The sequence below is a fragment of the Sciurus carolinensis genome, chromosome X, assembly GCF_902686445.1.
Source record: "Sciurus carolinensis chromosome X, mSciCar1.2, whole genome shotgun sequence".
NCBI classification, from domain to species: Eukaryota; Metazoa; Chordata; class Mammalia; order Rodentia; family Sciuridae; genus Sciurus; species Sciurus carolinensis.
The window spans coordinates 42384752-42394671 of record NC_062232.1 but is presented as its reverse complement, the minus strand read 5'-3'; positions in this window follow the sequence as shown (position 1 = coordinate 42394671).

The following is a 9920-nucleotide window of genomic DNA, read 5'->3' as shown; positions in this document are numbered from 1 at the left end:
TAATGTTTGATAGGGCATCACTTTACAGCAGTTCATTCCTAAAAAATTATCTAGTATGCCCACTACTTTTATTTTAATGCTCCAAATATGACAGGGAATTAACTATTTTTGCCATTAAAAAACATCATTCTATGGCACTTTGATATAGCTCAGTTGTGCAGTGTGTTTAGCATGTGTGAGGCCCTGTGTTCAGTCTGCTGCACCCAAAAAACTTCATTCTACTTTCAAAAAAATAAAGCTAACATTTAATTTTATTTATTAAACTGTAGGTTATAAGAGGCATTTGGAAATGGAAATCTCATCCCGTGGTAAATGCAGACCCTTTTAATGGAGAAGGGTCTGAAATCTAGGACCAAGAGCAAGTAAGTATTGGGTGATGGATTTATTGGATGAGGAATTCTCAGCATGGTTGCTGGCTTACAGACTTTTGGAGACTTTACAGGTAACCATGTAGCTGGCAGCCTATTAGCACTGTAGGCAGATGCTGGTTCCTTTTGGGGTTCTTGGAGAATGCTCACAGAGGGTCAGAGCACAGGTGGTGAAGGAGGAGGGGGAAGGGGAAGCATGCTCCCTATTTCAGCTCTTCTAGAAAGTCAGGCCTCAGGGCTCCTAGGTCAAGGAGCTTAAGACTAGCAGGGCTAGGATATAGAGTCCACACCACAAAACCCATGCAAGGAGGAAAATGAACTCACAATAGAACACCCAGAAGGGGAGGAAGTGGAGCTCAAACCAGAGAACTTAGAAGAGGAGGAGGAGGAGGAAGAGGAGGAATTATCATTATGAGAAATAATTTTGCCAAGAAAGGAGAGTGAAGAAGCGGTTGTGTGGATATCATGATCAGACTGGGAGGCAAAATGGATGACCTCATGATCAGATGAGCTTGACCTGCTCTGGAAGGCAACCCTTCATAAGGCAAACCAAGGGGCAGAAGGACTCTGGGAAGCCAGCCCCAACAGAGAGGGGAGTTTGCAGAGGGCTGATCTTTGCTGTTTGAAATGTCTGTAGAGGACATGACCTGGTCCTGAGATGTTGCTGCAGAAAGCAGGGCCTAATGAGGTAGAGTTGCTGTGGAGAGTAGGTCCTGGAGAAATGGCACCGCACTAAGGGGAGAACCTGATCTGGCTTGGGGGGGTTGGAGGGGCAGGATCTGTTGGGTTAGTATGGCTTGTGAGAGCAGAGATTGGCGAGTAGTGCTCTTCTGTGAAGAGCAGAACTTTGACAGAAACACTGGCCTGGGTGCAGGACTTTGGGGAACATGGTCTGGCAAGGGTAGCATGTTTGTGGACAACAGGGGCTAAACAGGATGTGTTAGTGCCAATAACAGAATCTGATTGGGATTCTGGACTGCACAGAATCTGAGCAAGAACCTGGCAAGTAGGGCCTGGCAAGTTGTCATGTTGGGCAGAGTCTGGTTTCCTCTGACTGTGGAGGGCAGGGCCTGTTCTGACTGCTTCACTGCAAAGTGGTTTAGCCTGGCTGCAGAGGATGGAGCCCAGGGATTGACCTGGTTGTGGGGGGTGGAGCTGCTGGTTTGGCCTGGCTTTGGAGAGCGGGGACTATCCTGACTGCTTGATCATGGGGAGCAGTGCCTGCTGAAGTTGCACGGCAGTGGAGAGCAGGGCCAGGCCCAAATGCACTACAATATTGAACTGGGCCTGGTGGGATGGTGTGGCTGGGTGCATGGAGTTAGAGATCACAGCCAGGCCAGGTGGGGCGGATGCTGGGATCAGTGTCTGGTGCACATACTGGCCAAAGGAGAGCAGAGCCAGGCCTCAGCACACTATGGTGGAGAACAGGGCCTGGCAGGGTGGCTCGACGGTGGAGATCAGGGCCAGGTTCAGATGCATCACTGTGAAGAACAGGGGCTGGTGCTTTGGTGTGGCTGCAGGAATCAGGGCTATTGCAGATGCTGGGAGTGGAAAGTAGGGCCAGGCCTGTATGCACTGCTGGGAAGAACTGTGCCTGGTGGGGTGGGGTGGCTGTAGAGATCAGGATGTGGCAGAATGTTTAGGCTTGGCATATCAGGGCTGGCTCTCTGGATTGGCTTTGGTGAGCAGGACCTGGTGCAGATGCATTGCATTGGAGAGTGCGACCCAGATGTGTGGTGCCACTGTAGAGGGAAGGACCTGTCCTGAAGGCTTGGCTGCAGAGGGCAGGCCCTGGATGGGATGCATGATTCCACTTAAAAGTTTGAGAATGGCAGTGGTGGCTGCCAGATTGAGACCTCAGAAAGATGGTGGCAGAGGCACTGATGACTGTGGAGACCATGGCATGGAGCCCCAGAAAGCACGTGGCACCCTGGAGGCTTTGCAGCCTGGCAGCCTGGTTGTGGCAGGTCTGCCCTCCTTCAGTGATTGTTCCTGGGGGCACTTGGTCTGGCCTAAGGTTGTCCTGGCTGCTAGTCTCAGATCCCTTACATCTAAAGTCTGCATGGGGACTACCGCCTCCCCAAAAGAGGACACACTACTGTGCTGGCACACAGCTTATGGAGGGTGGCACTGTGCCTTCACAGGTGTTGGAAACAACTGCACAGTTGGTGGGACCTGCTGTGCTGCTCTGCAGGGTGTTTCCAGATAGAGCCACATTGCTGGAGGCTGTGGGGACAAACACAATAGGATATCGATAGCTAGTCCTGTAAGAATGGCCAGAAGCTACCCTGGCTTCATCCTTCTGATCTCTGGGTACCTCGTCCTGCTGATGCTTCTGCTTCTTCTCTACAGGTGCCTGGGTGGCTATCACATCAGGTTCTTGCTCAGAGATACCACACAGTCCTCAGAGACAAAATATCATGTCTACTAGCACCCACCTGGGTTAGCACCAGAACTGGTAGAGGAAGAGGATGGGTAGAGCCAGCTAAATCTCCACCTCTAACTGGTGAGCTGTATGTCACATGAGATTTTCCATCTTCCTGAAGCCTTCTAACCCCTTCCTTGAGGCATCGGACAGGGAGGTTTTTTCCCACCCTTCCTTTGAGAGGTGTCTGGTTATGAACTGGAGGTTGTGTGGTAACCCTTCTGGATCCTTCCCTCTCTAAAATAGTGTGAATTTCTCCAGTCTCAAACCCAGCCACTAAGAGAGTGTGTGTTTCAGGGGAGGAGTTTGGGATATTGAGTCTGTCAATATGAACCATTTGAGGTACCCTGAATCAGCTTAATAGCAACACTCCCATGGTTCAACCTCAACAATCAATTGCTTGAAAGATATACTCAATGGTCAATAGGCTATATCCCCAAGCCTGGTGTAACCCCATATGGGACTGTCCTGGAACGTTTCCAGGCATCTGGATGACTCCAGGTGGGTCTGGTGGTTTTAAGATTGGTGAGAGGACTAAAGGCAAGAAAAGGATGGAGGCACGCTGTCCCTCGCTTGGAATGTTCTGCACTGGATGTGCTACCTTCCACAGGCTTCAAACAGCAGATTATGATTTAGAATTTTCCAGTAAGATGAAAAACAGGCTGGGATTTCCTTGGATTCAGGGTAATTTGTCTTTACATTTATTAGGCTGCAAAGGAATCCACTGATGAATTACATTAATTTATTTTGAGTAGACTCTAGTTTCTTTTAAATGTGCTGAGATGCACAGATTGAAGTTTCATATTTGGACACTCATTTTTAGTCTTTACAAAAGGGCTTCCTCTTTCATGCCCAAAGCAGAAAAGCAAATATGAGAAAATCACCAACAAAGTTCTCACACACCCACAGGCAAATACTGGAAATGCTTAGTATATCCTTATAAAATGGCCATTCATGCATGTGTCATAGTATTGTTTTATGAAAATGATATATTTATGCATTCAAACTTTTTGTAAGCTGCTTTTGGGCTCCACGCCAATAAATAAATTTCCACAAGAGAGTTTTTAACTACAAATGTTCCATTTTTTAGAAGCTTGTATTTTCAAATATTCCAATATTAACTAATATTTATAAAGTTTCAAATTTTCACTATCACATGCCACTGTGAGGCCTATCCTTCTTGCTAAAAGTTTTTAGTCATGCCCCTATTACAGATAAATTTCTGGGAGAGAAAGTTCTGAATATAAGCTACGAACTTTTGTAATTTTTAATCAAAATATCATCTCTAGTAATAAGAGAAATGCAAATCAAAACTACCCATATGATTCCATCTCACCCCAATTAGAATGGCGATTATCAAGAACACAAGCAACAATAGGTGTTGGTGAGGATGTGAGGAAAAGGTACACTCATACATTGCTGGTGGAATTGCAAATTAGTTCAGCCACTCTGGAAAGCAGTATGGAGATTCCTTAGAAACTTGGAATGGAACCACCATTTGACCCAGCTATCCCACTCCTTGGCCTATACCCAAAGGACTTAAAATCAGCATACTACAGAGATACAGCCATATCAATGTTGATTGCTGCTCAATTCACCATAGCCAGATTGTGGAACCAACCTAGATGCCCTCAGTTGATGAATGGATAAAGAAACTGTGGCATATATATACAATGGAATATTACTCAGCCATGAAGAATGATAAAATTATGGCATTTGCAGGCAAATGGATGAAATTGGAGAATATCATGCTAAGTGAGATAAGCCAATCTCAAAAAACTAAAGGACAATGATCTCGCTGATAAGTGGATGAGGACATATAATGGGGGGTGAGAGGGGTTAGCGTTAGGGTTAGGGTTAGATTTAGGGTTAGGGATAAGGAGGGTGGTAAGAATGGAGGAAGGAAGGACTGTATAGAGGGAAAGAGAGGTGGGATGGGTGGGGGGGAAGGGAAAAAATAACTGAATGAATCAAACAACATTACCCTATGTAAACGTATGATTACACAAATGGTATGCCTTGACTCCATGTACAAATAGAGAAACAATATGTATCCCATTTGTTTACAATAATAAAAAAAAAGATTAAAAAATATATTAGCAAAATGTCCTCCTGAATGTCACTGGGTGAAATGGAGTAGGATGTTTACTGGACCAAAGGGGGCAGCTGCGGAGAAATATGAAGCGAAATAGAATAGGATTATTTTTGGAGGTTAAATTATATGAAATATAAAATCGATTTGAAATGGAATGCAGAATGCAATGGGAACTGGAGGGAAACAGGGAATGTAATATGGATTTTAATAGTGTATGGAATGCAAAATTGAATGGGATAGAAATTCAGTAGAATATAATGGGAGTAAGGAATGGATATATATATCTAATGTTAAATAGAATAAAATATATAAACACTGTTATATAAGATAAGGAATGCAACATACAGTGAAATAAAATATTAACAAAAAGAGGAGTATCAAATAAAAATAGAAAGGACTAGGGAATGGATATAATATGCAAGGTCATGAAATCAATAGACTACAAAATATACACTATAGATTTTAAGTAATAGAATGAATAGAAGTGAATGAGATGACATTTGAAATGATATATAAAATAGAAAGTTATGAAGTATTCAACAATGAGTAAAAATGAGATTTTAAAGACTAAGGAAAATGAAATAATGATGAAATATAGTATTCACTTATGAAGAATAAATGAATAATTGTGTTCCATTCATCAATTACTCCACAATTTAGTGTCACACAACAATGACTTTTAATTAAGATCAAGAAAGTTTTGACAGCTAGAATTCACACAGGGCAGGAGAAAGGATGGCTGCTCCACAATGTTGATTATCTGTGGACTCAACTGGGAAAAATTTCAATGGCTATGAATTCCAGAGTGAAGGGCAGCAATCTTTGATGATGCTTATATAGTGGCCATATTATCTGGGTAGATGAGGATGCTGCTACCTGGAATGGGGAAGACTTGCAAAGTTGAAAAGTACATTACAAAGACACTGAAATTTGTGATTCTGCTGCAGAATTAAGATAGAGTGATGAAACAGATAAGAAATCAGGTAGGAAAACACCAGTTAGAATTGTCTGATAAAGTTTCCAAGGCTGGAATAATACTCAGTGGTGATTCTGTAAAATTTGGGGTTATTAGTTCTTATGTTCAAGTCATCCATCCATTTTATGAAAGACAAGAAGTTATACCAGTGAGCATACTATCAAAATACTCCCGGCCAGTACATCTAAGGGGTCCTATACTAATACAAGTATAGGACATTGCATGTTGTACTCTGGCTGTTCCCTTAAAGGCAAACCTGGCAGCATTTCTGCTGCATGAAGTTTCTCAAGAATATTGTGGGAATTTGGGTGGGTTTTGCTGGCATTCAGTCTGTTACTCAGAAGTCCCAACCACAAATTTGTCAATGGTAATCCCTTCTAAACTTGGGGTCCTGCTGAGATGGCCGAGGAACAACAACTCTAAGCTTCCCAGGGGCATTCGGTATAGTTAAGAACATCTGTGTGACACACGTTTAGTCTCTTAAGAGAGGTGTTGTGGGACTGGATACTCTGAACGTCTGGTCTTTCTGAGTTTTCAGCAAAAGTTTGCACAGCCAAACCCTCTGCTTTCCCCCTGTGCCACACTTTCAGAAGCAAACTCTTCATTGTAGTGTTCCCCTGCATCTAGATAGGCCGAGAATTGTGCAAACCACCAAGTCCGGGTTCCTTTCGTTTCACAGTTTATCTTTCCCCTCTCACGTTGTTCTGTCGCCACAAGAAGAAACCAGGTACTCCTTCAACACCTTGCTTGGAAGTCTCCTCAGCCATTTAGCCAGGCTCACCATGTCCAGGTTGAGCTGTCCACCCATCTGGGGATGCAGTCCTGTTAAGCGTTCTGCCAGGGTATACCGAAGGTCTTCCTTCTATGGATTCCAATAACATCTTTCTAGCTTCTGCTGGCACCCCCACCCTCAGGAGCCCCCCAGTGCAGATGTGTACCAACAGTCCATTAACAGTTGGTTTGGTTTTCTCTGAGGCAGTTTGGGGGGTGTCCCTAAAATATTCCCTCTTGCTCTAGGCAACTCAGGCTTTCTCTATCATGCACCTCAAAATTCTTCCAGGCTTCACCCAATACCTGGTTTCAGAGTCCTCCCCTCCCTCATTTCTAGGTGTCCACCATGGCAGCACCCCAACCCAGGGACCAGGATCTCCACTGGTTTCCACTGGTGTGGAATAGACTACAGCACTCAGCAGCTGAATCAGCCACTCATTCACCAGCACACAGTCACGTCGGTCACACTCCAGCATGCAGCCTGCCTGGCTTCATGTCTGGAGACGCAGGGTACGGGATGGTGTTGGACTGGTTGTGTTCCTTCCTGGAGGCTCTGGGAAAGAAGCCCTACTAGACTCGTCGACATCTTTAGCTGAATTCAAGTCGCTGCAGCTGGAGGACCGAGGCCCCCATGCTCTAGCAGGCTGTAAAAAGGGGTGGCACTCCTCTCCTGGAAGCCACCTATAATTCCTTGCCATATGGTCCCAGCTAATATCCTCTTATGATCTAAATATGTGTCTCTGTCTCTGTCTCTCTCTCTCTGTCTCTCTCTCTCTGTCTCTCTCTCTGTCTCTCTCTCTTTCTCTCTCTCTCTCTCTCTCTCACTCCCTCTCTCTCCCTCAGCTAGGACCTAGGCCCTTCTAAGTGCTCATCCCATTAGGTCTGGCCTGCACCCATTAATATCCCTCTCTTTAGGGCAACTGCTCTGTGACCTTACTTACACCTGCGACATCCTGTTTTCCATAAGTAATGTCTTCACAGGTGTGATAACTGGCCACATGTGTGGCTTCAAGGTCAACTCAATGGGAGGGCACTATACGAAGACCACAGTCACTTGGGATCATCACAGAATTCTGGCTATCACACAATCTGGTGTACATACAATAGAACTGCATCAACACGTGTCTGAAAGCCATTAACAGACATTCATGGCATCGTTGGTGATGAGGGTCACGACCTGGAAATCACGTGAATGTCTACCAACAGTTGAAATACATTGTGGAATATCCATGGAACAGAATGCTAGAGAGTAATGAAACAAGCCAACATGCAGTGACGTGGGTAGATCTCAAAATCAGAGTACTGAGCAGGAGAAGCCGGGTGCAAAAATGTCCATGGTGTAGAATTCTGTTTCTGTGAAGCTTAAAAAATGGCAAAATATCTACAGTGACCCAGGTCAGCAAAGCAGCTCAGTTTCAGGGATAATGACCAGTTAAGGGCTATCATAGGTGAGTGGTGTGCCAGGACTTTTCTATATCTTGGTCATGGTGGTGACTGCATGTGTGTGTTTGCTTTGCAAGCCTGCGGGCATGTGTCTGCTTAGTGAAACGCCATCAATTTATTGTCCCTTTGTATTTGCGCACTCCTCTCTTTGTGTGTGTTATACGTCAGTGAAATACATTTTAATGAAAACAGAAAAATGGTATGAAACTCAAAAACGGTGGACAGAAATACTCCTCACACTCAAAATCATGTATGCTGTGAACAGCAATTATTTCTCTGGAGTCATTTTTCTGTAACACCTGACCTGAACTGCCATGATTCTGTTTGTAGCGCGTACTTATCTTTCTGGCATAGATAGTTACATTTTGCTGCAGAAACACTGCTTTATTAGATTTAGCAATTCTACTCCATACCCTGCTGCTGTTTCTCCTGTAAAGTGTGCTATATAAATCCCAAAACATGTGATGACAGGAGTTTCAGATAAGGGGTTGTGGGTAGCTGGAACTCAAGGATTTTTAACACCATTCTACCAGCCAACGACGAATTAAGTTGAAAAGAACAAGGAATGAAGACAATCTATCGAGGATGGATTGAATTCCCCCCTACCACTTCAGATGAGATGGCTTGTCACCTTTGACCTACGGATGTGATAGATTATTGAAATATTAAGATATTCCACAATGTGACACCATGTGCTCCTAACTAAAAAAAAAAAAAAACACAGGAACAAAAAATAACATTACCCTGATGCTGAGACTTTCTGTATTTGGTTATTTATGCACTCAAACCTTTTGGATAAGAAATTAAATCTATGTACCTGTGTGAGATAGATTCTGATATCCATGTGCGTATACACGTGTGAATGCACGTGAACATGTTCACACCTGCATGAACGTGTGTGTGTTTCTGGGCTTTTGTGTGTGTACTCTCTTTCCCAGGTGTTAATGTCAAGTTCAGAAAGCCTTCACCACACGAATTTGGGGATTTCTATTCTCTTTCAAGCTCCTGAGTCAGTAAAAGAATACGGCTCAAGAATTTGTGACTTCTGAAGAGAATGGGTTGCTTGAGTTCATTCACCCCTGCTTGCTCTTTCCTCTGGGAATTCACCACCCAAGCCTGGCAGAAAAATATAACACCGTTTTCAGAGAAAGGTCTGACTACTCAAAACTGCATTCTAGGAAAAGACAGAGAAGCGTATGGGAAAGAACATGGATGCCTATACCAGAGAGCCTTGGGAGGCTCTCCCCGCTCAACTCCATGCTTCCTGTATGATTTTCAGCAACTCCCTCCATTTCTTTAAGCTTTAGTTTCTTCGTCTGTGAAATGGAAATGCGGTGCCCCTCTTTCTTTTATTGCCCATGATTTAGCAGCGGGCAATGCTCACATTAGCACCCCAGCCAATCAGTGTGCAAACCTGCTTTGATCACGGGCCACACATGCATACCGATGAACTCACTGTGACAACTGATAGCCACACACAATAGGTAATAACTTTTCAGCAATTATGTATTTTAGAACATTATTTCATCTACAAATTGTGCTCAGCACCTTGGTGATTTTGACTACATAAAATTCCTAGATGGTTACTGCATAGAATGCATCACTTATTATTTAAATTTCTAAAAGCATAAATACATAATTTGTAATTTTCAAGATCAATACTAGAATTCAGTAAAAACGGCACTTGATCTCAATCCCCCCTTCCAAACTCCCATGTCCAGGATCCCCAAGACAGTGAGTTTCAGCTCTTAGAAGCTTAATCTTTTTCGGTACTGACCATGACCTTTGTGAGTCGTGGGCTGATTTAGGTATGCTGCAGAATGAGCACAGATGAGAAGTCTA